General features: G+C 38.0%; 1 protein-coding gene across 6 annotated transcripts in view; it reads left to right on the top strand.

Annotated features, from left to right (window-relative positions):
- Positions 1-26,411, top strand: part of CHRM3 (cholinergic receptor muscarinic 3) — a 613,309-nt gene that overhangs the window by 256,271 nt on the left and 330,627 nt on the right. For all 6 annotated transcript variants that reach the window (XR_011381528.1, XM_051821487.2, XM_017347714.3 and 3 more), the window contains one exon: positions 17,966-18,068. The gene's annotated coding sequence lies outside the window, so the exon portion shown is untranslated. The remainder of the gene's footprint in view (positions 1-17,965; positions 18,069-26,411) is intronic.

The following is a 26,411-nucleotide window of genomic DNA, read 5'->3' as shown; positions in this document are numbered from 1 at the left end:
CTTCCACAGACCAAACAGGCTTATATAGAAATTGCAGTTCTTCAGATTTTAACAAAATATTTGCTGAGGCCTCACTATGTCCCAGAGAAACATGAAGGATAAACTGGCTAAGAGTAACAATAATAGATAAATATTTATTAAAAACATAATATATGTCAGATATGTTTTCAGCTTTATGTGTTTCTCATTTATTTACTTGCAATACATACTTAATGACCTAGATATTACTATTAAATAACTTTAGACAATGAAGAAACAGGTATATACAAATATTAAGCTCAGATTCCTGACGGGAAAGTCCTGCTTATGCAGAGTTACATCCCAAAATTTGCCAGTGCTTCTTGGATCTCAGTAGTGCTGAGGAATTCCTATTGTGTTATGCCTCTTTTACTCTGGCATTTTTATTGTTGTTTTCACCCTTTGATACTAAACATTTCTTACATGTAGCTCACTCCTCCTGCTAACACTCTAAACCACTAACATATGGACCAAGTTGTCTGCTCCTTTGTAGTCCAACGAACATTTAGGATCATACTTTAGATGATTCTTTATAAATACAGATGTGAATGAATAATAGGTTGTGAAATCAGCTAACTGTGATTACAACCCAATTCTTTGGTGGCACAGAGTGAAATAATAAACATACTGGGGTTTATTCATAAAAAGGACTGCTAGAAATATAAAAAATGAATTATTGAGCCAAAAAAGACAAGGAAAAATTAAATGTGTATTGCTAAGATAACAAAGCCAATATGAAAAGGCTGAATTCTATATGGTTCCACTTACACCATTAAAGATTAGTGATTTTGAAATCAGGTCTAGAGAAGAGTGGGGAGGTGAAGAAGATGATATTTTTAGAACAGTTAAAGTACCTCTGAATGATATGATAGTTCATGTCATGATGCATTTGTCAGAATGGAATTGGGAAATCTCTGTAGTTTGTTAGTTTTTCTTTAAAACTACCATTAAGAATTGTCTATTAAGTATGGGATGGGATGGGATGGGATAGGATAGGATAGGGATAGGATATGCCTGAATATACTATTCATTGTGAGAATCAATATTTTTTTAGGAAACCTCTGTTTCAGTTTTAGAGATGTGTGTGGACACATTCACACTAACCTGCATTAATACATATGATATTATATGTATGTGTGTGAGTGTGTGTGTGTATAGTATCCATACAGTATTATAATTACATATCATGAAAATGTATTATGAGAAAACTGCATGGATTTCAAAAATTTTATCACCTAAACTTACCTTTCTTTCAATTTTTTTTCGACAAACTTTTTGAGGGTAATTTTGTGAGTATGTGCATGTGTATGTTTGTCTTGCTGTGGATAAGTCAAAAAGTTTTTGGAAGCCACTGTTTTAAGATTATTACAGTAGCCGGCATTGTTACATAGAATGTTAAGCCTCCACCTGCAGTGCAGCATCCCCTATGGGTGTCAGTTCAAGACCTGGCAGCTCCACTTCCAATGCAGCTCCCTGCTAATGTGCCTGGGAAAGTGGCGGAGGATGGCCCAAGTCCTTGGGCCCCTGTATCCATGTGGGAGACCCTGAAGAAGTTCCTAGCTCCTGGCTTCAGCCTGGTCCAGCCCAGCTGTTGTGGCCATTTGGAGAGTGAACCAGCAAATGAAAGATAGCTCTCCCTCTCTCTGTCCCTCCCTCCCTCTTCTTCTCCCCCCTTTAAAATAAATAAATAAATAATAAATCTTTTTTAAAAAAAAGTTACAAATACACAATACTTGCAAACTAATGAAAAGCCATCAAAATTCTAGTAACTATGATTGTAAACCTGCCTCACAGAAGTAGAAACAGTCTTTTCCCCATGGACTTTAGTAGATATGAAATGTGATTGGTGTAGTGTGTCTATTTTGTAACATGATATATGTGATAATTGTAAAATGCATAGAATACATTTTGTATATACATATGTTACATAAACTCAGAAGATATAAAATAAAAAGGCTTTTTTTTTTTTCAGTAGAGTGTCCACTGTCCCTGATTGGGTATGGTAGTGCCTATTCATGTTTTGAAAATACTATGAGAAACGGTGACTTGATCAGCCCTCACCCTGACTGTTGATGAGCAGCTTAATATGTTATCCCTCTTACTATTTTTTTTGTTTGTTCTACTTAATACTTTTGGTTGAATACTGTAATCAATACACAATTCTTCTTAAGTGCTGAAACTTAACTGAAAAGTGATCGCTGTTAAATATAAGAGTGGGAATAAGAGAGGGAAGAGATGTGCAATTCGGGACATGCTCAAGCTGACTTACCTCAAATGGCAGAATTAGAAACATACCAGGGGATTCCAATTCAATCCCATCAAGGTGGCTTGTACCAATGCCATCTCACTAGTCCCAGTGATCAATTTCTGTTCACAACTGATCATAATGATAGGACTAAGAACCAAAGGGATCACATAAACAAGAATAGTGTCTGCAAATACTAGCTGATAGAATAAAAAAGGGAGAGAATGATCCATCATGGGAAGTGAGATACACAGCAGACCCATAGAATGGCAAATGTAATAATAGCACTCTGGCCTCAGAATCAACCCTTAAGGCATGCGGATCTGGCTGAAATGCCCATGAGAGTATTTCAGGCATGGAAAGCCAAGACACTCTGGGGAAAAAAAAAAAAAAAAACTAAATGAAAGATCTCCACGAGTGAGATCCCAGTGGAAAGAATGGGTCATCAAAGAAGGAGGTACCTTTCTCTGAAGGGAGGAGAGAACTTCCACTTTGACCATGGCCTTGTCTAGATATGATCAGAGTCAGTGAACTCAGGGGGCTTCCATAGCCTTGGCAACTCATGACAAGAGCCTAGGGTGATTACTGATGCCATAAACAAGAGTGTCAATTTGTTAAGTCAACAACAGGAGTCACTGTGCACTTACTCCTCATGTAGGATCTTTGTCCTTAGTGTGCTGTACATTGAGATTTAATGCTATAACTAGTACTCAAACAGTATTTTTCACTTTATGTTTCTGTGTGGGAGCAAACTGTTGAAATCTGTACTTAATATATGCTAAACTGATCTTCTGTATATAAAGAGAATCGAAAATGAATCTTGATGTGAATGGAAGGGGAGAGGGAGTGGATAAGGGGAGGGTTGCGGGTGGGAGGGACGTTATGGGGGGGAAGCCATTGTAATCCATATTCTGTACTTTGGAAATTTATATTCATTAAATAAAAGTTAAAAAAAGAAAATACTATGAGTGTCTTGATTATTCTTTTCAGCATAGCACAATAGAATTATAGTCTCAAAATAATATCAGCTCTAAAATGTAGGAATTTCTTGAAGAAACCCCTGCATGTAAAACCTGTGTATATTTGGTTCACACTGTTGTCAACTAGCCTTGCTCAAATCAGATTCTCAATAAATAGAAATCTAGTTTTTACTGACTCAATGATTTCCCTGCATCGGTCATTCTTAAAGGTAGGAGTGTTTGATGATTTTATTGATTATTTTTTACTTATTTTTCTTAATTTTCTAGAAGTCTTTCCTACTCATGTGCTTGAGAAACAGAAGGTCCTAGTAAGCAGCACTGTCCTCAGCCCAGGCAGCTCTGGCTTTGCTGAAGAGGTGCCAGGGTGGTTTTGTCTGCCCTGCTGCCTCTTGGCCTCCACTGGCTTGGCTTGTTCTTCCTTTGCCCACTTCACTGCACATCACTTCATTGCACATCGTGAGCACTGTGATCTGTATCTTTGTTAACCCGAGAGCTTTTCTCTTCTCGTGTCACTCTAAAGAGTTAATGTATTGAGTTTTGGCAAGAGCTAAGCTCCTCCATTCCTGTGATTCACATGAAATGCACTCAGATTTCTTTACCTTGCTGTGAAGCCCCAGGAGCGAAAGATAAATGCTTCCTGTGGCAAACACACTGAAAGAGAGCTTGTGATCTATCAGCGCTATAATAGTCAGTGGAAAGGAGGTGGTCCTTTAGTAATCATGAGAAAGGAAGAATATACACTAATAAATTAATTTTCAGGGTTCTGCCCAATTATTTATAGGCCTATTTATATTTTAAGGCAAAATAACAAACTAAAGTTTTGCATATTAGGTTTCCAAATGAAACAACAAATAGTTTTATATCAGAATGAAATTGCGCAAGACTAATACACAGTGCAAATCTAACTATACTTATTTTGCACCTAATTGCAGTAGCCACTTTCAGCATGTCTTTACAGACTTTAAAAGAATCCAGATTACTGGGCCTTATCTTTGGCTCCCTGAGTTAGAATCTCTGGATTTTCTGGACAGAAACCTGTCCCTTTAAGTAAATCTCTAGAGGATTCTAATGATTTCAGAAGCTTAGGGAACCAGTAATAAAAAATCTTGCTGGGGTGATGTAGTATGTTAATCTGTCACTTGGGACACTTACATCCCATATGGGACTCCAGGGGATTAAGTCCTCCACTTCTAATCCTGTTTCCTGTTAATGTGCCTGGGAAGCAGCAGATGTTTGCCTGAGTATTTGGGTTCCTCCCACCCACGAGGGAGATACCCAGACAGAGTGGGCTCCTGGTTTCCTCCTGCATTACCTCCAGCTGTTATAGGCATTTGGAGAAACAGCAGATAGGAGATCTGTCATTCTGCCTTTCAAACAAATAAATAAACTTAAAAAAATCTTAGTTGGCATGTGGCATCAATTTAAATATCAAGATAGGTTTTTAAAGTATCTATTAACACTTAGGGACCAAGAATTAACTTTTTTTTTCCTCATCATGAAATCAAGCTTCACAAATGTGATAGTACTTAAATTTATGCTCTGAATCTCCCTTCTGACCCCGAAGAAGAATAAAATTTACCAAAATTCTGATTTATTCTTTATTTAAAATATTTTGACACCAGAAAGCAATCAGTGCTTGTTCACTCAACTGAGATCTCTCTGTGCCTTCAAATATTTACAGTCTTTTCCTTTCAAGCATAAAGCAATATCTTCATATAAGTCATCCCGTTAAATCCAGCTCTGTTAGCTCATGGAATAGCCTGGAAAAGAAAACACTTTTTATTCCATGTTTGATTTATCACTGTTTCAACAGTGTTGAAAACATGTTTACAATTCCTGCTTGTATGTCCTTGTACTCTTTTATCTAAAACTGAAGTTACAGATAACATTGCTTTTGCTTCCTTAGAGCTGATGGGGCCTTCTATATATACCCAAAATACTGACTTTCCAAACATGTTCCCATTTTCTTCTGTGAGATGAGGGAAACAGCTCTCTGTGAGATTCTTTGGTACCTGTCCCTTATGTTCTATCGCTGCCTCCAGATGCAGAATGAACCCTGTGTGTTGGCACCTCCTAAATGCCATCACTGCCTTATCTTGTTTACTGATGTCCTCTGTCACTGTTTCCCATGATCACCCTACCTTACAACACCTTCAATTACAGACTGTCAGTTAACTTCTTGACAGTTCTCAATGGTGTGAATCCGAACCATAAACACTTAGAGCTCTAAGAGGAAAGTGAAGCTTGGAAAGGAGAAGTAATCTCATGTGTGTGTCCCTGTTCTCTCTTTGTGTGTGTTTATATGCCAGTAAAGTAGCCTGAATATGCTCTCTGCTGCAGGTGTCTAGAAGTTTTCTTGTGTTCTCTGGGCCTGAATCCCCTAGTCTCCAGAATTTTGTTATAACCCTGCTTGCTTTTCAGGATCTGACAGGAGGAATCTTTCTTTGTCACGTCTCTTTTTGTCTTTGCACACTTGATGAGAACTGGATGCATTCTTGCCTATACTCTTGTACCTCTATAGCTCTGTTACAAACACTTTTGTCTGTCTCCTATACTTTAAAAGTCATAGCCTGCGTTTTATGTTGCTTTTCTTTGGAATTTGGAAATTTGTGCAGACTATGACATCTAATTTCATTAAAAGTTTACTGCATAGAAATATTCTTTATTCATCATTGAAGGTGAAATGTGCTTTTTTTTTCTTTTTTTTTCTTTAGTAAATATAAATTTCCAAAGTACAGTTTATGGATTACATTGGCTCCCCCCCCATAATTTCCCTCCCACTCACACCCCTCCCATCTCCCGCTCCTTCTCCCATTCCATTCACATCAAGATTCATTTTCAATTCTCTTTATATACAGAAGATCAATTCAGTATATATTAAGTAAAGATTTCATCAGTTTGCACCCACACAGAAACACAAAGTGTAAAAATACTGTTTAAGTACTAGTTATAGCATTACTTCACATTGGACAACACATTAAGGACAGATCCCACATGAGAAGTGTGCTTTTAAAATTTGGTTTGACCACTACCACTTGGCCCTCTGTCATATCTGAGCTTTGCTCTTGAGATACCTCTGACCTAAAACCCATCTCGATCATGTCAGTTTTCTACTCAGTTTTCTACTTCAGAGACTCTGTATTGCACCAGGAATAAGGTACAGAGTCCTGAAAATAGCATTTGAGGCTTTCTCCAGCCTGATTTCCTAAAACTCAGCTCCATGTTGTTCTCCTTGGTCCCACAGTACATCATCTTTATTCGTGATGCTTCACCTGTGTTTTTATTCTTCTCCATCCCTGGAGCACTTCCTTCCTCTGTTATTTTATAAATTATACTCATATTTCAAGTTCAAACTTACCTTCCACAAAGTATTTCCTTCCCTCTCAGTTTATTCTTCATGAATCTGTGCCTTCCCCACAGCCTAACAGGACTCACTGCTAATAATACTAAAGAATCACATTATATAGACCAGGAGGACAGATGTGTATATCCACGTGATAGATAGATATAGATATAGATATAGATATAGTAGATATAGATAAATTTTTATCATAATTATTTTTGTGCAAAAGATATTTCAAAGGTGACATAGATGATTTATACTCATACATTCTACAAAGACACTAGCACATGCAGGCACTAGCACAAGGACTCTAGATATGATGATCTCTGTGTTCCTTTCCAATAATTCAACAAAGCACATATGGGAAAAGAAACAGGCATCATATGTTTCTGTTCTAGAAAATGTTCTGGGCCTTTGGAATCAGATTGAAACTTTTGTTTTAAAGGTAAAACATTTTACAAGAAGATAGAGCTAAAATTTCAAGGAGTTGTTTGGAAAGGAAAGTTAAGTTCTGCAACAATAGAATTTTGTGTTGCCTCTGGACAGCTTGGACTATGAAATGTTCTGATGCTCTGTTGTCCTAGGATAACACTAAAATGAATCAACTGCTCATCTGAAATGGGTTGGTTTCTGGGGAACAGACTTCTAATTTATCACATCTAAGCGTGACTGCAGAAGCTTATGTTCTTTGTTGGTAATGAGGCCGTGTTTTGTTGTCCAGTATTGCTCATTAGACGGTTTGGAGTCTTACAGAAAGAATGGGTAGTTGTAAAGGTAACAGGATCAAGGGGAAAATGTCATGTTCCATTTTGTACAGCGCCAAGAAACTGAAAGGGACATTAATTTCTCTAAAGGGCATCCCTCCCTACATAGTTGAATACTACCTTCTACATCCTTAATTTCTATTCTGACTGACATTGTCCTGAGCTACAGGCTCACTGAAGAATCCATGGGACATTTTCAGCATGGAGCCTGTTGAAACTTGGTGCCTGGTTGGGAATCTGCTCAGCTCTTTGGGACACAAATTCTACTCCTATGATTGTGAGCTTGAAGCCAGCTTTCCCTGAAGTTAGGCAAGAAATCTAATGCCTTTAAAGGGAAAGGTAGTATGAAAATATGTAAGTTCAATTTTCCTTCCTTTTAAAAAGTTTTATGCTCTGTGTCTTCACTGTATTGATTAGCTTTGTTTGTCCTGTTTGTTTCCTAATATTGCTGAATAAACTTTACTTTACATTCCATTAACAAAATGACATTTCTCTACATGTAATAACTGTTATCATCCCTCCTGAAAAGAGACTTAGCCTGCAAGCAAGTCTTTACTTTTATTTAAAAAAACCTTATGCTGTTTGAGATTGTTATGTGCAGGAAATTCATTATATCTTAATTCAAAGAACAACACTTGTAGATTTAACTAATTTTCCTCCAATTATTATTACCATTTAAAAAATGCTATATTAATTTATCTGAAAGAAGGAGGACGGGGGAGCGTGAGAGGGAGGGAGGGAGGGAAAGAGGGAAGAGAGAATGAATCTTCCATCCGCTGGTTCACTCACCAAATGGCTGCAACAGGTAGGACTGGGCCAGACCAAAGCCAGGAGCCTCAGGCTTCTTCCAGGTCCCCCATGTGGATACAGGGCCCCCAGCTGCTTTCCCTGGGCCATTAACAGGGAGCTACATGGGAAGTGGGACAACCAAGACATGAACTGGAGCCCATATTGGGATGCTGGCATTGCAGGAGGTGGCTTTACCAACTACACGAAAATATCTCCCTCTTGGCCAAATTTTAAATAAAAAAATACAACTATTCAAAAGCAGAATAGTGTAAGGAATCTTCAAAAAATTCAGGGAAATGGCATGTTATGAAAAGATTTTGCATAGATTCCAGAAAACTTTGTATCAAATAATTGAATCTTTATTTTCAAATTTTTCACAAACTGAAGTATGTCTGTATTCAACCCTCTGAATCCATTGCCCAGTTAAAATAATTTGCAACATGTGAACAAAAACATCATTTCTGTATGGCTTCATATATTGGGTCATTTTAAAACATACACAAGATTACTCTGCTTGTACCTAAATTACACTTCAGTATTAAAATGATTTTTTTTAAAAATGCTAAACTTTAAAAGAGATCAATTTTGATATTATAAACAATTTTGTTTTAATCAAGGAACTTGTAGTGATGTATAATGCACATACAGTAATAAACTCCCTTTTTCAGTATATAATTTGAATGAGATTAAATTTTTAGAAGTTTTATTTATTTATTTGAAAGTCAGACTTACAGGGAGAGAGAGAGAGGAGAGACAGACAGAGAGGTCCTGCATCCACTGGTTCACTCCCCAGATGGGCCACAATGGCCAGGGCTGAGGCAGGCTGAAGCCAGGAATCAGGAGCTTCTTTTGGGTCTCCCACACGGGTGCAGGAGCCCAAGGACTTGGGCCATCCTCCATTGCTTTTCCAGATGGATTAGCAGGGAGCTGGATCAGAAGCAGAGCAGCTGGGACTCAAACCAGCGCCTCTATGGGATGCCAGTATTGCAGGTGGCAGCTTAACGGGCTGCACCACAGTGCCAGCCCTGAGATTAAATTTGTCTATAATGTTATTAGCTCTAAATCAAGCCATAGTGTATTCCCATTATCACCTAGAATTCCTTATACCCCTTATACCCCTTTCTGTCTGCCTGAGCCCCAGACAACCACTGATTTGCTTTCTAGCCCATGGATTGCATTTTTTTAGAGTTTTATAAATGATAAGTATTTTTGTGACAGGCTTCTTTTGTACCATATTATTGAAATGCCCAACAGTAGTTTTTTATTTTTAATTCCATTTTGTGGCAGTATCATGATTTTCTTCTCTGTTGCATCTGATGGATACTTGGTAGGTTTCCAGTTTGGGGTGACTATGAATAAAGTTACTATGAACATTTATGTGTAAGTCTCTGTATAGGCATATGTTTTAAATCCCTTTGTATAAATAACTGTACATACTCAGCTATATATGAAAAATGTATTTAGCCATATGATAAAATTTATCTGTGTTTCCTACATTGGTTACATTTTTATTTACTTTGCCTTTTTATTTTTTAATGTTCCATTAGTTTTCAACACATTCAGTGTGGTTTGTAGATAAAGTTCTAAGAATATAGAATATTCCCTTCCTCTCTCCCTCCCCCTTTCTCTCTAACCTTCCTCTCTTCTTCTCGCTTTGTCTTTTTTTAGTTTTTGAAATAACATATTTTAAATTTACATTACAGTAAAAAGACTTAAAACCTCACCAAATGAGAAGTTTAGCAAGGGAACATCAAAAAGCCTATAGTTTAATGGAAATACAGATGGCTGTGAACAATAATTGAATGGAAAAAATAATCATTTCACCCATATACAGTAAATATTATAGTAATCACAGATAATTAAAACTATAGCAGTACAACGATCTTGACAAAGATATGAAACAAAATTTCACAAAACTACATTTGCAGTGATACTGATAGACACAGGCATTTTTTCCATACCACCTGGATGCATCCAATCTTGTTGGATTATATTATTTCACACTTCCACCAGCAGTGTATAAAAGTTCTATTGCTTCATCCCTGCCAACATTGGTATAGTCAATCATTTTAATATTAGCCATTCTTATGGGTATGTGGTGGTGTCTCCTTGTGGTTTTAATTTGCTTTTCCCTAACAACTACTTTGTTGAAATCTTTTTCATGGAAAGTCTGGACTCCTCGAACTGATCACTGCTTCTTCAATGAAGTAAAGCAGCTGTACTTGGGTTTTATTTTTCTGTCTAATTTCCTGAAATTTCTTTGAAACAAAAATGACAGTTGCAGATATTTGTTCTGTTAATCTTCAAGCCCTGAACTGCCTGTTAGTAAGTTCCTAAAAAATAATTTTTTTACAGTTTTTTTGAGGGGGGCATATAGATTACATTCTATCCTAATGCTTTGTCATGACTGTAAGTAGACATGGTTATGGTTTGGAAAAAAAATTGTATAGACTTAGTTTATCAAGGGCCATACCTGGAAAATTCATGCCATATGTTATGGAAGAGAATGCTTCAACATATTACAGCTGATTCACTTTCTGGTAGTAAGAGATTATGACACAAAGAAAGTAAAAGGTAAGAAGAAATGTCTATTCACCCTTACTATGTCAAGAAAATACAGATGACATCCATGGTAAGTGGTGAACTTCACTAGAAATGCTAGCAATGCTGGGAGTACCCAGTTAGACAGCTGTGCACTTTAGATCAGAGAAAACTCTAAAGATTATGTTTGGGGGCTGGCACTGTGGCATAATGGTTACAGCCACCACCTGCAGTGCTGGCATCCCATATGGGTTCCAGTTCAAATCCTGGCTGCTCTACTTCCAATCCAGCTCTCTGCTATGGCCTGGGAAAGCTGTAGAGGATGGCCAAAGTCCTTGGGCCCTTGCACGTACTTGGGAGACCTGGAAGAACCTCCTGGCTCCTGGCTTCAAATTGGTGCAGCTCTGGCCATTGCGGACATCTGGGGAGTGAACCAGCGGATGGAAAACCTCTCTTTCTCTCTCTCCCACTCTCTCTCTCTCTCCCCCTCTTTATCTCTCTCTCTCTATAATTCTGCCTTTGAAATAAATAAATCTTTAAAAAATTACAGTTTAATGAATGATATCAAAAACAAAAGCTAATAATAAAAATAGAACTTAAAAAAAAACATTAAAGATTATGTCTGGAGGCAGACTCTTTCTTCTTTCCCCAAATTCATTCAAGGCATGATTCCCTACACACACACACACACACACACACACACGTGAAAGAAATGCTGGGAGAAGAAGGCCACTTATCCAGAAGACCTTGAACCATGCCTGGAGTACACTTAATTTTATGTGTTTTTTTAAAGATTTATTTATTTATTTGAAGGATAGAATTACAGAGACAGAAGGAGAGAGAGGTGGCAAGGGAAGGGGGGAGGGGAGAGATCGATCTTCCATCTGCTAGTTTACTCCCCTAATGGCTGCAATGACCAGAGCTGGCCAGGCTGAAGCTAGGAGCCCAGAACTCCATCCATCTCCCTTGTTGGTGGCAGCTGCCCCAGCACTTGGGCCCTTTTCTGCTTTCCCAGGTGCATTAGCAGAGAACTGAATCAAAAGTGGAGCAGGTGGGATTCAACAGGCAATCCTCTGTACCACAAAGCCAGCCCCTTTATGCTTCTTTCTAATATATGCATGTATAAATATAATGCAGATAGCAAGGCAAAGGATGTGGTTTTCTTTTTTGAAGATTTACTTATTTATTGTGAAAGTCAGAGACAGAGATCTCACATCCGTTGGTTCACTCCCCAAATGGCCACAACAGCCAGTGGCTGGGCCAGCTGAAGCCAGGAGCCGGTAGCCATCCATGTGTACCATGTGGGTAGCAGGGTTCCCAGCACTTGAACCATTGTCCGTGATGATTTTTGAAGGCCATTAGCAGAGAGCTGTTTTAGAAGTGGAGCATCTGGGATGGTGCTTTGCAGGCAGCTACTATACCTTCTAAGCAATAACACAAGCCCAAAGATGTGGTTTGTGAAATTCTAATGAATGGTAGTGTTTACAAACTTAGGGAGTTCCTTTATTTTCCAAAAACTATTAACCAGGGATATAAGAAAGTTATTTCTCTACCTTTAATTCACATAGAAGACAAAAGATACTTTAGGGTAGCAGATGCTAGAAATTTACTGCCTAAAACCCTGATTGTGACTGAAGCTGGAGAGACAAGTGTTGATATTTTGGAGACAGATGGTGAACACTTGTTAGTTTGTCCTTCTCTGATAGACAGAAGCAAGCAGCCAAATACTAGCTTCTGTTTCTTCTTCCTGCTCAACCAAAGACAGAATGGTTTCTCAGGGATGGGGACAGCCTGCTGGCAACATGGCCTAATGTGTTGAGGCAGAGAATGGAGGATAAGAAAAATTCCATAGCTCAGCCATTGTCTCTAGCTTCCTTCTTTCACATTCTACCCCTACAATTAGGAAGTGGGATGGAAGGAATGTGAGCAGGTAAAAAACATCTATGGTGCAGATTGGAAAAGGTTCTTAATCACAGATCTGTTTAAAATCATAAGCAGTAGCAGTCCTGTCGATAAGTCTTCCTATTATTATAATCTTATTTTTCATGGACTGTTAATATAAGAAATTGATTTCTGTCCCCTTATATGTGTGTGTATGCAGACACACACATGAAGTGTATCTTCTTTACCTTTCCTCTACCATCAAATAGCTAATAATATAACAAAATAGTATTATATATGCTGGAAACCATTTACCTTGTAAACACATATCCCAAATATATCATGTGTTTTTATATGTAAGTGTGTATTTTCCTTCAATGTATGTTTGTGTGAATTCAGTTCAATATTTTAAGAAATGGGATCACAATTTTAATGCATTCATAATTACTCTGATTTAACACAACTGATTTCTTTTTTAAAAATATTTATTTTTATTTATCTCAATAGCAAAATTAGAGAGCAAGAGAGTGAGAGAGATTCTATCTGCTGGCTTACTCCACAGATGGCCAAACCAGCCAGAGCTGGGCCAGACCGAAGCCAGGAGCCAGGAGCTTCTTTCAGCTTTCCCACGTGGGTGCAGGGGCCCAAGCACTTGAGCGATCTTCCTATGCTTTTCCCAGGTGCATTAGTAAGGAGCTGCATCTGAAGCAGAGCAGCCAGGACTCACCTGGCACCCATATGGAATACTGGTGTTGCAAGGCAGCAGCTTTACCTGCCGCAGCACAACACAACTAATTTCTTTCTTCTGGTCTCCCATTTAGTATTTATTCATGCATACATTTATTTATTATTTTTATTGATTTGAAAGGGAGAGTTAGAGAGGAAGAGAAACAGAGAGAAGAAATCTTCTGTCCACTCATTCACTCCCCAAATGGCCACAACAGCCAGGGCTGGGCCAAGCTGAAGCCAGGAAACCAGTGCTTCTTCTGGGTCTCCCACATGGCTGCAGAGGACCTAGGACTTGGGCTATCTTCTGCTGCTTTCCCAGGAGCATTAGCAGCGAGCTGGATCTGAAGTGGAGCAGCCAGGTCTCAAGCAGATGCCAATATGGGATACCAGCATTGCAGGTAGAAGCTTCACCTGTTACTATTTATAATCAGAGCATACAGTTTTATGTTATGCTTTCTTTATTATTCCCCATATTCCCATTTATTGCTATAATGTCTTCCTAATATACAATTGAATTAATATGCAAACCTGTCCTTAAATGCCCCCTCCTAAATAAAGTCTATTATAAACTGATATAAATAATGCTACATTTGTAAATTTTTTTTTTATTTTTTGACAGGCAGAGTGGACAGTGAGAGAGAGAGAGAGAAAGGTCTTTCTTTGCCGTTGGTTCACCCTCCAATGGCTGCCGCGGCTGGCACACTGCGGCCGGCGCACCACACTGATCCGATGGCAGGAGCCAGGTGCTTCTCCTGGTCTCCCATGGGGTGCAGGGCCCAAGCACTTGGGCCATCCTCTACTGTACTCCCTGGTCACAGCAGAGAGCTGGCCTGGAAGAGGGGCAACTGGGACAGAATCCAGCGCCCCAACCGGGACTAGAACCCGGTGTGCCGGTGCCGCAAGGTAGAGGATTAGCCTAGTGAGCCGCGGCACTGGCCAATGCTACATTTTTATTTCCTTGGAATAATTTGTGAGGAGGATCACTAGGATCAATGATTTGAAATATATTTAAGGACTCGATATAAAATACCATACATATATATATATTATAATATTGTAAATGTGAGACTGTTCTTTTTCTGGTAGTCTCATCTTCAGTGTATGCTTTAGTATTTGTAATTGTACTTACTACAGTATGAGTGTCATTTTAGTTTTATTTAAATTCCTTTTATTGAGATAATTATATATTGTTCATTGTTTAAGTATCAGTGTGACCTCATTAAAGAAATGATGTGATCATCAAACGAGCTTAAAGTTGAAATCTCAACTCAGGTCACTTTCTGTTGTATTAAGTGAACAAATTTCCCAAAGTTTCTCCATTTGTAAAGTGATAAAACCAATGTCTTCTAAACAGAACTGTTGAAATAATGTGATCAGATAATGGATGCTTGGAGTGCAGTGGTGGCTACATAAGAAATTATTACTTCTCCTACACTCTGTCTCTGCTTTCCGGTTTAATTTACCAACATTGCCACTCTTGACTTCTTCTTCCATGGATTACCCAAGCAGATTCTTTTGGTGCAAAGTTTTCTGGATCCCACTTTGTCATTCTCGAAATTACCTCCTTCTGGACAATTGTCCACATTCTCTAGAGCCTTGATCACTTGGGCAGCAAGTGTTGAGTTCGATTTCAAATCACTCAGTTCAGATTTGTTCACCCCATGAATTTCCTCAAGTATTTACACAACCAAATTGAAATATACTTTAAATAAATACCTTGCTATAGATTGTTCATTTTCAAATGATAGATGTAGCTTAATTTGTCTCTTTAATGTCTAATGAAGTTATGCCCCCTGAAAATATGTTTCCTAGAGACCTTTTGCTTTATTCTGCTGTTTATTTAGTTTGATTTCAGGTCATATTTAGTTTAATCTTCCTTTTGGTATATCCTGCCCAAGATCAGCAAGCCCATTTCTTGTAGCAACAGACGTAGTTTGTCCAGCGAATTTAAGACAATTACAAAAAGTTGTATGTCTTTCTGCTTCTGCTATTTGTGCTGTCTCTGGCTTGTACCTAGTGTATTTTCTAGGCATTATTGTTCATTGTTGTCTGGAAATTGCTTTCTGTCTTGAGGGAATTTATAGCAGCAACTGCCTTTTTAAGCAATCACTCTTTAAAGCAAAAATAATTCCTGACATCTTATAAGGCATCAGAAAGCCTGTAACAAGCACATCGTTCCTGGATTGGAAAAGCATTGAGAATATAAATTTCTATCTTCTTTCATGATGGCAAGGCACTTTGGGGGCTACCAAAAGATTTTTTACTCTGTCACCCTCATCGTGAGAAATTGAACCGTGGAAGAAATATTCTAAGCAGCTCTACTTTAGGAATTTAAAAGGGAAAAAGGGAAGAAGAAGGGGGCTGGGGGAAGTCGTCCTCACTCTTTCCAGCTTCTAGGCTGTAGGGCTACTTTAGATTTTATTTTTCTTAGAGCTGCCTTCTTTTAGTGTATCATAGACAAGTGTTTTACATTTTTGCATAACTAAATATGCTCTGACCCCTGCCATACCCACTCTCCAAGCCATTTTTGCATGTTATAAAGGAATACTAGTCTCCTTTCTCACCTGAATGTGCATACAATTTTAACTCTTACGTGAATCCAAGCCCCTTGGCTACACCCTACTTCAGTAAGGTTAATAAAATAGCAAGGTACCAGCATTGTGACACAGAAGGTTAAGCTACTGCTTACAATGCCTGAAGTCTCTGATCCCACTCCTTGCTAATGCACCTTGGAAAGCAGCTGAAGGTGGCTCCAGTTGTTGCAGCTACTTGGGGAGTGAACCAGAGGGTGAAAGATTTGTCTATTTTTCCTTCTGTCTCTGTCACTCTGCCTTTCAAATAAATAAATAAATACTTTTTAAAATAAGTATATCAGAGGTAGAATGACCAGTTTTTCCACTGTTCCTGGAGAGTACACAGTGTCAACATGTATTTGCCACGTGGCTATTATTGAAACAAGGTAGAAAAACGTGAATCTAATCACAGTCTGTTTCTACCCCATGCTCATGTTCATGAATCGAAAACAGGAAGAGTGATAGTAGATATAGCCCAGTTCTGCCCAGAACCCCCTCAGGAACACACAACAACACTGCTTTTGCTATCATGAAGTAGAACAATGACCATCAGGGCCATTGCATGTTCTCCAGTGGGCCACGTGAAATTCTTCAAGGACTCTGGCAGCACAGAAGTAGGATTGGCTCCCTGCTCTTGGCCTCCACTCCCAGTGTACATGAATCAGTCTATGGACTGAGGCAAGTCCCTTAGCATTAGTTCCCCTAACACATGGGAGAAGAAAGGTTACACTTCCTACCTAACAGAAAGATTGTCAAGCAAGAATGAGATAATCCATATACAGGGTTTCGGGAAGTTTTTCCAATTCTTGGGATTGATTGATTACTGTTAAGCCCATCTGCAGTCATTTAAATCTGTAAAAGAATGTTCTGCCATTTTGCTATATACATTCAATTTCTCTGCATTTTGCTAAATCCCATGGAGGCAACTTCCAGAATGTGCCATTCTCCTTCATCTTGCATCTGAACACACTGTGGAGTACCTTCCTCCTCCCCTTTCCCCTCCTCCCTTTGTCTGTCACTCTCCTATCCAGCATTCAAGGCTCAGCTTAAAGACCCTCTGCTCAGTGACATCAGCTTCAACCCTCTGTGCTTCTTGGATAAGCAATTTTTTTAGTACTCCACACACAATAATGAGTTGACCTGCATCCTTCTTAGCCTCTCACTTGAGTAGACTTGAACTTTTTGAGGGCAGGACCAAATTCTTTTCATTTTCTTAAAACCTAATTTGTGTTATTTGCTCAGTGACTGTTAACTGATATGATCAATGAATGTCAAATACTTGCTGTGGAACAACAAATCAAAGCGATTTTTTAAATTATTAGCTGTGTAGCTCGTCAGGGAAATTTACACTAGTCCTTGTCTTAGTATGCTTTGTGCTGCTATACTGAAATGCCACAAACTGGGAAATTTATAATGAGCAGAAATTTTTTTGGCTCACATTTCTGGATCTGGAAAGTCCAAGATGAAGGTGACAGCTTCTGCATAGTCTCACTAATGCTTCATCACATGGCAGAATAATTCGTTCTTTAACAGCAGAAGACTGAAGGGTGAGAGAGGGCAAGAGCGAGAGAAGGTGAACTTGCCCTTCTATGCAGGCATTACTCTTACCCATGAAGAGCCTATCGATGATCCTGTTATTACTGCTACAATACCAATTAAATTTCAACATGATTTTTGGATGGGACATTCGAAGTATAGCAGTTTTATATATGTAATATGAATTTCTGTACATTACATATATATGTAAATATTTATGTATGCATATTATATGTAGGTATAAAAAGAGATAAAACTTATGCTCCAAATTAGTTAAAGTATCAAGTTGAGAGCATATGACCTTATGTAGAGAACCCAAAATGGTAGCATCAGTGTGGATAGATTATGCAAGACCACTATTTCCATTGTAACTGTCATGTATCACTCATTCAGCAACAGGAATTTCTTGATTAAGTACATTTGGGAAATGCTGGGATAAATCTTCATTTATGAGATCTAGCATTTAATTAAAATTATATGTTGTAATTTAATGATTTGAGCATCCTACTTGGTCTTTTATCATTGTTTAGACTTATTCATCCCTTCCTTTTTTATTTTACTTTCAGATACTTTGGTGTCATGGAACCTGGTTTCTTTCCACAAGGAAAGTTTGGCAAACAGCGCAGTCTTTAATACGTTGTATTGGTTTGATGATCCTACCTGATATAGGTATGTAAAACCTCTAATATATGCTTATCCATCCTTTTGAATCTATGGGTGTTTATCCATGACTGTCAATTATTGAGTGTGTTCTAAAGAGTTAAACTTCTGTATTATAAGATAATCTTTGTCTTTTCAAACCAAGAAGAGTTTGCTCGTAATTTGATGTTGTGATGGTTGAAGACCGTTCATTTTCTTTGTCATATGATAAGCCTAGAGAATCTATCCAAGAGAAAGGGAGAAATTCTGTGTTCATATGGTTCTGAAAATAATGATGTATCTACAAAGGGATGGAAATCAAATATATGAAACATGACTAATACCTTGGTTTTCTTGTAAGTGTAGTGTCTTTAGTTCAAAATTGTGACAGAAAGCTTATCAATTTCTCCTACCCTCAGAATCATTTCAGGCTCAACTGAGTACTGCGTTATAAGCTAAATGACTAAGCACATGATTTAATGAATGAGTGCTTGATCAGTAAGGATTTGTGACAGATTTTCTATTGTTTATAATGACATACATATGACATAGAAATAAATACAGTAGTTAACAATATCATTGTTGAATGAATCTTCTTCAAGGGAGTGTTCTGAAATTAGTTTTCCATAATATATAAGCCTTGTGGTTCATGAGCCAATCAAATTCAGACTACTTGCATGAGTGCTATGTGTATGTGATACAGATCAATAATATAATTACAAACATAGATAACTCACTATATCATATAACATATATGCATGGGTATATATTTGAGTTTATACTATGTTATGACTAAGGGATGCCTTATTTATAAAATTCATTGCTTGCTTGATTTGTACTCTTAAAAATATTACTAGAAATATAGTAGGCATGTTGAAATGCTAGTATATAAAGATGTCTTGAATCTGTTTTCAGAGGAAAAACTCTGTAACGTCTCCCCTACCCACCCTACTCTCAGCAAACTAAACGAAACCAAATCTGATAAAACTGACTTTGGGAAGTAGCATAGGCCTGAGAATTAATCAGGTATGAGTTCAAGACTACTTGTACTACTTAAAATGACAATGAGAATGTCTTTTGTATTTCCTTAGAAAGAGTTATTTAATTCTGGAAGGAAGAAAGGGGGTGGGGAGGGGAGGGAGTGAGAGAGGGAAATTAATCAATCCAAAATTGCAGTGCTCCTTAATATAACAGGTCACCTCTATTCTTTGTGAGATATTAAGTAATTAATGGATGTGTCCCTAAGCGTCTCCAAACAGTTCCACTCCTGTGTTCTGTGAGAGTCTGAAATCTATAGTTTAACCTCCCTGATTTAAGGCAAAAGTTAACAACAGTCACCTACATGGTAGGGCTATCTTAATTTGTTTCTAATGTTTTCTGTGTGTCATTGTCTACACAAAGTTGATGTGCACGATGTTAAAAATTTGCTAAGTCAAAAAATCAGAGCAGTTTAAAAATCTAGGTCCCATGTTTTGTCTTTCTCTTTAAACACCACTACAAGTAAATTAGGTGCTCAAACTAGAAGCGTATGCCATACAAGATACTTCCCTCATCTCATTCTCTCTCTGTCTAAACCATCAAGTCATCCACATTCTTCTCTGAGTCCATGGGTCTGAATCCTCACTGGGAAAAAGATACTGGTGCTTGAGCTGCACTCCATAAAATTAAGTCAACAACTCTGATGCCCTGGCCGGCATCATAGGCATTCCATATGGGTGCTGGTTGGAGTCTCTGCTGCTCCACTTCTGATCCAGATCCCTGCTAATGCACTTGGGAAAGCAGTGGAGGATGACCCATGCCTTTGGGCACCTGTACCCACATGGGAGACCAACAGAAGCTCTTGGCTCCTGACTTTGGATCAGCTCAGCTCCAGCCATTGCAGTCATTTGGATTGTCTCCGTCTCTGTCTCTCTCTGCAGCTCTTTTAAATAAACCTTCTTAAAAAAAAGTCCCTCAACCATTTTAACGTGGATCCATTGCCTTAATAGCTTTATTTCTCTTCATATCACCTGTTGTCATTCCTGGCCCAAGACATGTTTGTCACATCTTTTTCTCGCCAGCCTTTTTTGATGGCCCCTAAATCATCTTTCCATTTCCACTTTGTCCCTGCTCAGTGCAGTCTCCACCCAGCAGCCATAATAATTGTTTACAGGTAAATATGTGAACAAGTCTTGCCTGAACCTCTTCAATAATAATAATAATAATATATTTTTTTGGGGATTAGAACTTATAAATATATATTTTTTTTAACTTTTATTTAATGAATATAAATTTCCAAAGTACGATTTATGGATTACAATGGCTTCCCCCACATACCGTCCCTCCCACCCACTACCCTCCCCTTTCCCACTCCCTCTCCCCTTCCATTCACATCAAGATTCATTAATAATAATAATATATTAATAGATGATGATCGTTTATACATTGGTTGAATGAATAATTTAAAATTGAGCTTTTTTGAAGGACCAAGGAATTGTGGTATTAAGTTTAAAAGAAATTTTATGAAAGGTGTAGCTGAAGTTAGCTCAGCAGTTATGTCCAGTTCCACATCTGGCACAACAGCTAATCTAACAGTAACCTCTGCTTGGATTTCTCTACCAGAAAGTGACCTATAGGCCAGAAACCTTTCTGCCACATCATAAATTGTCACTTAATTACTGCCCCTAGTTTACCCTATTCTCAGGAGCAAAGAAATGTTAGAATTGGGGTTTCACTATTCTAAGATTAATTTTATATCTAACTACTAAAGGCTGTTAATTCTTCCTCCTTCATAGTTGCATAATTCATCTGGAAGAAGTCATTACTGGTGTCCTTATAGTCTGAATAACAGGAAAGAGAGAAGGTGGGGAAGGAAGAGAGAGAGAGAGAAATTGATTTTGACTGATTGGAGGGTTTATAGCGTGGATCCTTTCACCCACTGCTCAGATGTTTAGACAACCTTTCTCTTCATCAATAGATAGTGTAAATCCAGTTCTTTATTTGAATTGCTGTGGAGATGTTTTTGTTTCCACCAGTGACATACGATTTGAGGATAAGCCATTGAAATCTCTCTGTTATGCTCATAACCACCAAACATGGTAAATGACATATTTCCCATCAAAAGGGAAAAATATGGAGTTTCTTAAGAAAACTGTCTTCTAAAAGTATATCATCGGAATTATTGTAATACAGTTTTAATCAAGATTTAAAAAGAAATCAATATATTCAAACCAGATTGAAGATGAGTGGAAACTTGGGTCCATGCAGCACTACTGGTATACAATACAGTCAACTTTTGTCTCATACTGCTGACAACTTCTGTCTTCAGTTTTTTGTTTTTTTTTTTAAAGATCTATTTGTTGAGACCATCACTGTGGCACAGTCAGTTAAGCCTCTGTCTGCAGTGCCAGCTTCCCAGATGGGTACCAGTTCAAGTTCCAGCTATTCCACTTTTGATACAGCTCCCTGCTGATGCACCTGGGAAAGCAGCAGAAGATGGCTCAAGTACTTGGGCCCCTGTACTCATGTGGGAGATCCAGAATAAGAGAGGGGAGAGACAGAGAGAAAGATCTTACATACACTGGTTTACTCCCCCCATAGCTGCAACAGCAAGCGCTGGGCCAGGCTGAAGCCAGGAGCCAAGAGCTTGATCTGGTTCTGCCTGGAGCGTGGTAGGTGCCCAAGCACTTGGGCCCCCTCCCACTGCTTTTTCAGGGCAGCAACTTTACCCACTAGACCATAATCCAGCCTCTTGTCTTCGGTCAACACTAAAACAGTTCAAGGAATTGTTCTTAAAATAATATAACAAAAATATGTTTCTGCCATTGTCATTGAGAACAGACTCATTTACCTAGATATTGAATTAGATCAGAGGCATAGCTACCTTCCTTACCCTAAATGATTTTCATCAGTGAAGCTAAGCTATATTTGAAGCCCGAGTTTACCCAGATAGTATGCCTGTGCAAAGGTATCCTGAGTTTAAAAAAGCAGTTGATTTTCTAAGCTTTCTCTTAAATATTTATTTTGGTATAAAAATGTGAACCAAAATAGAAAGACGAACACATACACACTGAGCATCCCTAGAGACATGTTACAGAGCAGGACTTATTAATGCATTGCCTTTGTGTTTCCTCTTGGGATCCAGATGCACTAGCCTTGTGCACAGTTCTCTGTGGAGAGCAGAGCTGTAATGAGGACACAGATGCTTTTCATGCCTTGTTAGGAACGTTGTGGAAAGGATTCAGGTGCTGATGCTCCTTATCTTTTAGAAATATACATTAATACGTTCAAATAGTGCAAAGCCATTTCTTTCTTGATTCCTTGTATTCTTGAGTGTCCACATTCACGACAGAAGAGGATTAAGTGCTCTGTGAAACGGATTGTATTGTCACCACATGGCACATCTATTGGGAGGGAAATTAATAACGTCTGAAGTGAACATTGAATTAAGCATGCTTCATCTTGTATTTTCCACTGCTTTTATTCATTTTCTATTATCTCATTTTAATCAAAGAGATTCCCTAAAACTGATGTACATGCAGTTAATTCAGATTCATTAAAACAGTCTAATGTGAAAATATAAAGGAATTCTTTACTGTGGTGCAGAAACAATATGGACATTTCATAATACTGAGTTGATTTGCCTTATATTAATATGTCAAATGGCTCAAACTATACACATTTTTAATGGATATTATTTTGTGAAATCTTCTGTTATCAGTGTAATTTCCCTAGTACCTTATATTGACTTTTGCAATGGATTATTTTGGAACAAAAGGTGTATCCTTCCAGCATCCTCCATGCTTAGACCATATTAGATTTCAATAAATATTTGTGGAATGAGCAAATGAATAATTCAAATGCGTCTTCCTTTTAAACACAGCAGATGTAATTATACCAAAGCTAGGAACTGATTTAACCACCAAACTAGATTCATGAAGTAATGAGCAATAAAAATGTTAATTCCTCAGATTAGAGACTATATCTGGTATGCTGTGCTACAGCAGAGAGGTGCGTATCATTTTTAAGTGCTTTGGATAAAGTCAGAGGGGTCAGAAAAGCAAGCATGTTTGTGAACAATTCATCTTGATTTTATTAAGTCATGATGACCTGCTTCTCTCTCCTCCTTCACCAACATTTCATTTCTGTCTTTAAAGCCTTTTTTTTTTGTTTTGTTTTTCCTTTCTGCTGTGTTAAGGAAACAGTCTAAAGACTCTCTATTAACTTTGATTGGGTCACACAGACAAACATTAAGAGGGAAACTACTATGGAATTTCTGTAAGCGCTGGTCTGGTATAGAAATACCTGCACTTGTGACTGATTAATAGCTTATAATGCTGCCCAGCCAGGTAATCTGTCCCCGAAGTAGACTCTCTGAGAAGTATTGGAATCTCTGCATGTCTCTATCTAAGTCTCTGATAAATCTCTGAGGTCTTAACAAAGTTTAAACCTGGCGCCGTGGCTCACTTGGCTAATCCTCCGCCTGCGGCACTGGCACCCTGGGTTCTAGACCTGGTTGGGGCGCCGGATTCTGTCCCGGTTGCTACTTTTCCAGTCCAGCTCTCTGCTGTGGCCCAGGAAGGCAGTGGAGGATGGCCCAAGTGCTTGGGTCCCTGCATCCGCATGGGAGACCAGGAGGAAGCACCTGGCTCCTTGCTTCGGATCGGCACAACACGCCTGCCATAGTGGCCATTTGGGGGGTGAACGAATGGAAGGAAGATCTTTGCGTCTCTCTCTCTCTCACTGTCCAATTCTGCCTGTCAATAAATAAATAAATAAACAAGCAAACAAACCCAATTAAAGTTAATACACTTTACTTTGTTTCACTTTTACATTTTAGGGGAAAAAATACATGATCCGGAGGGATGTGATGATCTTATCAATAGTAACATAAGCCATTTTCACTAAAACTTGTTGAGGAGCAGTGGTCTTTCTGCCTACTACTTGTGGAATTCTTTATTTAATGGAGGATTAAGCTTGTGAATATAAAAAAAATTGAAAATATATCATTGTAAAAATTAAAAATAAGAGAAGAAGAAGGAGGAAGGGTGAGAGTGAGGGAGGGTGGAAAGTATCATTATGTTCTGAAAACTGTATTTAGAAATGTGTCCTCTTTATATAAATAAATTTTAAAAAGAAAAAATTGTCATTTCTGAAATTTTGCTTTGAAATGAAATGCACTCTAAATATAGCTAGGTGTACTGTGCCTCAGGGAATAATTCATATATATAGGTTTCCTAAATCATATTCCCATTTGAGGGTAATATCTTTAAAATAAATCATTTCTCTTTATCAGAGTGTTAAGAATATAATTAATAATAACTTTGATAATGACTTGTGAAATCAAGAAATCTCCATATTTCACTCAGCTGTGTTGATGTTAAGACATTTTTGTTTATTTAATTTTCCCTTTAAATTTTTCCTGTGTACTTATTTATTTATCTTTTTTTTATTTTTTGACAGGCAGAGTTAGGCAGTGAGAGAGAGAGAGGCAGAGAGAGAAAGAGTTATAGACAGAGAGAGACAGAGAGAAAGGTCTTCCTTCCGTTGGTTCACTCTCCTAATGGCTGCCACAGCCGGCGTTGCGCTGATCTGAAGCCAGGGTGCAGGGCCCAAGGACCTGGGCCATCCTCCACTGCCTTCCTGGGCCACAGCAGAGAGCTGGACTGGAAGAGGAGCAATCGGGACTAGTACCAGGCGTCCCAACCGGGACTAGAATTTGGGGTGCCGGCGCCTCAGGTGGAAGATTAGCCTAGTGAGCTGTGGTGCCAGCCCTGTGTTGCTTTCCTTTGATAAAATATTTTTGATAGGTTAAAAAAGGTACAATAATTATAAAATGGAATAGAAAATTAGGACAGGACAAATGTAAGTAAAACTTGAGAACTGGGAAATAAGCATAAGTAACACTTAGACCCTAAGGACTAATATTTTTACTGCTGATTTTCTCATCTCTTTCTCTAGATTTCCTGCCAACTAATGCCAAATGTAGTCAAAGAATTTTGCTTTTTGGAAAAAAAAACTTCTCAGGAAAAGCCTACCTTTAAAATAGTGATTCTTTAATAAATAGTTATCCTTTAATAAATAAATACACCTGATAGGTATGGAAGCATAAAGAATGTTTACCAAACTGTAGGACCATAGAACTCATAATTCAGAGGTCACACCTATAAAGAAATTAGGCTGTCCTGACCCAGATTAGAGTATTTCAAAAGTACATGGAAGATGGAATTACAAGGTACATTTATTTGAGTACAACATATTTGGAATCTATGTATACTTTTCTCTTAATACACAATTTTCATGAACTGTTTTGAAGACCTCTTTTGTGTTTTCATAATTTTCACCAAAATAAACATATCTTTTAATTTCATTTTCTATGAACATTTTGGCATATTTTTGACATCTTAAAGCTCCTTTTTTTAAACTGATGTATTACATCCAATTGTTGAAAGAAATTCATTGAAGGCAAAATTTTATATATTGACTTCTCCAGCTTTTCAGTGTTAAGGTGACCAGACATCTTTATTTTGTCTTCTGTTCTCTACTGTTGTTGATATTAAATTTTGGTTGGTGTTTTACAGAACCAAATTGAGGCTGTCCTTTTCAAACTGTGGTGTCAGCTGTCATCAACATAGAGAAAATTTTGTTTCAAATCCTGCATTTCTTTCATTTGACTTATTCCAAATTTATGTCATTTGATTTTAGTTCATTTTGTTGATGAACTGGAACAACTGAGAATTCAGTTTTAATAATAAGGCATTTTCCAGTTGATAAAATTAATTTTTTCACTGAAATTTTGGAAAGAATGTTTGCCTTTGAATTTTGTTTACTCTAAAGTCTATCATCTTGAGCCGGTGCCGCGGCTCACTAGGCTAATCCTCCGCCTGCGGCGCCGGCACACCGGGTTCTAGTCCCGGTCTGGGTGCCGGATTCTTTCCCGGTTGCCCCTCTTCCAGGCCAGATCTCTGCTGTGGCCTGGGAGTGCAGTGGAGGATGGCCCAAGTGCTTGGGCCCTGCACCTCATGGGAGACCAGGATAAGTACCTGGCTCCTGCCATCGGATCAGCCAGGCGTGGCGGCCATTGGAGGGTGAACCAACGGCAAAAGGAAGACCTTTCTCTCTCTCTCTCACTGTCTACTCTGCCTGTCAAAAAATAAATAAATAAAGTCTATCATCTTGTTTTATGCATTCAGCCTAAATATCTAGAGTTACATATTTTGTGTAAAAAAGAAAAAAACTTTTCTATTCATACACCCTTCAATTTTGTTTTCTTAATTTTTAAACATTTTAATTAATTCAACTAATTTAATTTAATTTATTTAATTTAATTAATTTAATTCCTTAAGACACCTTTATTCCAATAATAGAAAATTTTGCTGTTTGTACTGAATTAAG

This window comes from Oryctolagus cuniculus, chromosome 13, assembly GCF_964237555.1.
Source record: "Oryctolagus cuniculus chromosome 13, mOryCun1.1, whole genome shotgun sequence".
Classification (NCBI taxonomy): domain Eukaryota; kingdom Metazoa; phylum Chordata; class Mammalia; order Lagomorpha; family Leporidae; genus Oryctolagus; species Oryctolagus cuniculus.
Note: the sequence above shows the minus strand (reverse complement) of the source record. Positions and strands in the feature narration are given on the sequence as shown.